This window comes from Piliocolobus tephrosceles, unplaced genomic scaffold, assembly GCF_002776525.5.
Source record: "Piliocolobus tephrosceles isolate RC106 unplaced genomic scaffold, ASM277652v3 unscaffolded_32253, whole genome shotgun sequence".
Taxonomy (NCBI): Eukaryota; Metazoa; Chordata; class Mammalia; order Primates; family Cercopithecidae; genus Piliocolobus; species Piliocolobus tephrosceles.
This window is the reverse complement of record NW_022315703.1, coordinates 14,483-19,208: the sequence shown is the minus strand read 5'-3', so window position 1 is coordinate 19,208 and position 4,726 is coordinate 14,483. Positions and strand designations below refer to the sequence as shown.

General features: G+C 40.2%; 1 pseudogene; it reads right to left on the bottom strand.

Moving 5' to 3' along the window:
• Nucleotides 1-1,213: 1,213 nt before the first annotated feature.
• On the bottom strand, nt 1,214-4,238 carry LOC111529236 (annotated as a pseudogene).
• Nucleotides 4,239-4,726: the final 488 nt, after the last annotated feature.

Here is a 4,726-nt window from a genome sequence, read left to right as displayed (position 1 = left end):
CTGTGGATTTGCCCTGTGGGAGGAAGCAGCTGCTCTCACATTTACATCAGTCAGTGAGCAACTGTGCAGGGTTCATTCAGTTTGACCCTCTTGAGCTTCTTACAATCCAAGAGACCCAGACCGCCCCCTGGTGGCTTTCCTGGACTGAGAATGCGTAGTTTTTCACTTGTTTAACAAATTAATTTTTATCTCTGGACATCACCACAATATTTCCAAGGCCAATTCACACCCATTACTTGTCTATTCTTTGCTCATTCCTATTTGCACTACTTTCTCTTGCTGTTGCTGAAATCCTGCCCCCATGACTGTAATTCGATTTTAGTGCTACGTGGTGTTCATTATTATCCGAATGGTTTGAAGGACTAAATAATTGTTTTAATGACCTACTGATTTTTGAAACTATTTGTGTGGAGCCTCATATTGGATAAACAGCTCGTTTAAGTGAGAATTTTTTAAATAATTTACTTTAGAGAATTTTTAAAAAGAAAATGACCAAAGATGGAAGAAGCTTGGAGTTTCATTGTCAATTCAGTGGAAACTCAAGTGAGCCATGAGGATGATCATCGAGGTCTACATAACAACCCCACTCTCACCCACTCCATCACTCAAAAATTTTCTGGACACCAAGCCTGGGTGAGCTTTGCTGGTTGGCAATCCTTCCTATATAGAATCACACATTGTTGCCAGCAGAATGCAGCATTGTCTATTACTCCACTGGGAGAGGACAACTGGATGTTTGTGCTTGGAATTCTCCCGAACTCTGCTCATGTGCCTCTTCCCTTGAATTATTTTAATCTGTATTATTTCACTGTAGAAAAATCATATTAATGAATGTCACAGTTTTCAGTGAGTTATGTGAGTCCTTCCAGGGATTCATAAGAAGCGAAGGGCTGTTGGGAGCCCTTATCTTACAATCAGCTTCAGAATTGAGAGTGCTCTTGGGAATCTTCAGACCTCCCAGGTTCCAATCTCACATTATTCTTTTTCTTTACCTTCAAAACAAATTTTATTTAGGAAGAGTTTTTCATTTTGTTAATGACGCAAGCAAACTTCTTTCACAATTACACTTCTAGAAATCTAGTAGTTTCAGAGATCTAAGTCTTCAAAGGTATGTTTTAAAATTAATAACAAAACCAAACCCGCACCAAAAGGACATCACTTTCTGGTTTGGAAGGGACAGTCATTGATTTCAGGTGTTCTCAGAAACGTGTTCACCACTTCCTTGGAAAACAGATAGCATGAAATCAGCATCCACAGACGGAAATGTCTTTAAATATGTTAGTTATTTGGACAAGATTATTCACTCCTTAGAAAATACAGTAAGATAAAAAGTTCCAGGTGGCAAGGTATGCAGTCCAGAGTGATTACAAGATCTTGGGATCAGTAGCTGTTGGCTGATGGCACAGAATATAAGAGCAGGAAGTGGAAGTGGAAGAAGGATGATGATGAGCAGGGCATCTCTCACAGTCTTATTCAGCCTTTTAACTTGCTAAGTGCATAGGCTATGTTCTGTAGAATCTTTGAGAGAACATTTGAGACAGTTCAAAAACAACAACAAAAGCCATCTTGTATTATTCCCCAGAAATCCATATTTGAGAAGAAAGAGGGAACTATTCAGGGTTCCCATGGAGGACTGTGCCTCCCATCCACTTCTGTCTCCAGGAGATACAAGACATCAGCCAGCGTGTGCTCCACAGCATCCCAGCCCATGTCACCAATAGGGGAGTAAGTGAGATCATTTGAAGGACACTTGCAGGACAGTCCAAAGTTAATGCAAACCATGCAGTTGTTTTCCCGGGAGACGGCTAGAAACCAACCCCCTCAAAAATATCTTTTTAAACAAGATCTTAATTGACATCATTTTTATAAATTATTATTTTACTGTGCAGAATCTGTTTTAGGCTCTTCTGTGCTTTAGCCAAAAAATCTTTTTTCTCAAAACACAAATAATTCTTGAACTTTTCAAAGTCTTATCTTTGTAAGTATCTGACAGTAAGTTGGCTGTCTCTGTGTTTGCAGGAAGATTAATATAAAATCCCAGGACCTGTCCTCGTCCATAGCTAGAAGAGTAATGTTTGTCTGTGGACTGGTGGAACTTGGTTCCTTTTTGCTCTGCCAAGAATAGCTAAATTTATCATAACCTAAGGGAGATTGATGGTTACCTTACGGCTGAAACCAATCCCATTGGCAGTGGTGTCTGGTGACAACTCATCCTTGGTGATTTCAATTACCACATCCCTTTCCATACTCCCATACTCCATGAGAGGCCTGCATCATAGAGTAGCCGTTCTTCCCAACTGCAGACAGCCAGCTGGTCATTGGACATCTTTACCTGGGGAGCTCAATCATGTTAGGCTAATAAAACCTGTTCATAGAAGCAGTCACTGTGGAGGTCTTCAGGAATAAGTTCTCCTGCCTAGCAGTCTTCAACCTTCTGAGAACCAAGGGTGTGTGGATCAGGCTCAGTTAGAATATATCAGTAGCCATCTTTGTTAAGTGGGTGTTTTAAAAGGTGTAAGGGACAAGGCTCTGAGCAGAAAACAAAGGGTCACTCTGGGCCTTTTTAGTAGTCTTTGAGATCTCATCCTGTTGTTTGCAGTGAGCTCCTCTTCCTCTTTTCTGTTGCTTCCTGTTCAGTTCCCCCATTCAGATTCCTACTCACAGACAAGGCACTGCTTTGCTTTTGGTTGTTCATAAATAGGATCAGTGTTACCAAGGTCCTGATCCAAAAGTCCACATCTTGGGCAATCTTCTTTCAGGTCTTTACGTCCTGGATCCAGGTGCTCCTTTACCAAGAATAAATCTCCTTCTTTCCTCATTAACAATGTTATTAAGCCTAGTCATTTTCCCAGGTGTCTGAATGGTCATCATGCACTCCCAGTATTTATCAAGAAATGGTATAATATTCATCTTGTGTTGGGGACTGCCATGCCAGGTTGACCAAAGCACTAAGGGACATTTCCTTCATGTTTGCTTGCTTCTGGATGAAATATGCCACTATCATGACGTACATTGCAACGAAAACTGTAGTTGGTCATGAAAGGTAGACAGGATGACATATCTTTGCCAGATATATCAACTATGAACCGTTTTCATAGGATAGCAGATGCCCCTCTCCAGCTTGAGAGGCTGCTACCACTGCTGGCAGCTTCATCTCCCCTTCTTTGGTCCTTGTTGCACTAGCAGCTGCTCCTGGACTGGGTCAGGCACCCACCGCTACCATCATGGCCACTTCCAGACTTTCTCATGTTATTTTGTGTCACCTGCAATGAGGCACCTTCAACTCTATTTGTCTGTTAGGGTGCTGTGGGGCTTGCACAGAAGGAAGGGTGTCCTGGATACTCAGACACACTCTCCTAGTCCTCTATACTTTTATTGCTCTTGGAAGTAGAGAAACTGCTTCAAATATTAATCTTTTCCTTTTGACTGTGGTAAATTATTCAAACACAAAATACATTATTTTAACCACTTTCAAGCATATGCTTCAGTGTCATTAAGTAATATTGTTGTACAACCACAGTACCATCATTCATCTCCAGGAATTTTTCATCTTCCCAAACCAAAACTTCATACCTGGAAAACATCATTCCACTTCTTGTCTCTATGGATTTCACTACACTAGATACCCCATATAAGGCCAAGCAAACAACTTCTGTCCTTCTGAAACCAGCTTATTTCTGCCGGCATCATGTCTTTAGGGTTCATCCATGCCATCGCATGGGTCAGAGCTTTCTGTTTAAGGCTGAATAATATTCCCCTGTGTGTATATACTATATCTTGTGTATCCAATAGATGACACTTGGGCTGCCTCCACCTTTTAGCTATTGTGAATGATGCTGCTATGAACAAGGGTGTGCAATTTTCTTTGAGATCCTGCTTTCAATTCTTTGAGGCACATGCCCAGAGGTGAAAATTCTGATAAAATGGTAATTCTGTCTTTAGTTTTCTGAGGAACTGTCATCCAGGCCGCCACAGTGGATGCATCATTTTATGGTCCCTCCAGCAATGCATAACAGTTACAATTTCTATACATCTTTGCTAGAACTTGTTATTTTCTATTATTTTGGTAAAGCCATCCTAATGGGTGTGGGTCCTAATTTTGTTTTGGGTTGTTTCCTGTTTGCGTAAGTATTGAAATGTAAGAGATTTAATTTTTTTTCTTTTTTTCTTTCCTTTTCTTTCTTTCTTTCTCTTTTTCTGTCTTTTCTTTTCTTTCTTTCTCTTTCCCCCCTCTCTATCTGTCTCTTTCTCCTTTCTCCTTTCCTTACTTTCTCTCTCTCTCTCTCTGTAGAAACAGGGTTTTGCTTTGTTGCCCAAGATGTTCTTGAACTCTTGACCTCAATCTATCCTCCCATCTCAGCCTCTCAAAATTCTGGGACTATAGGCATGAGTCACCATGCCCAGCCATGATATGTTTTTACATGGTAATTTTTTTTATTCTAAAACATTACCGAATACATTTAATCATTCTGACAAAGTGTGTGTGTGTGTGTGTGTGTGTGTGTGTGTGTGTGACTTTTAAGGGTATTCTACATAGACATTAAGTCAAATGAAAACAGAGATAATTTTACTTTTTATTTCTAATTTTTATTCTGTTTATTTATTTCTCTTGCCTAATTGCTCTGGCTAGGTCATCCAATACTGTCTTGAATAGAAGTGGTGAAAATGTGCATTGTTGCTTTGTTGCTGATAGATATTGCAAAAGCATATCCTTGGTCTTTCAGAT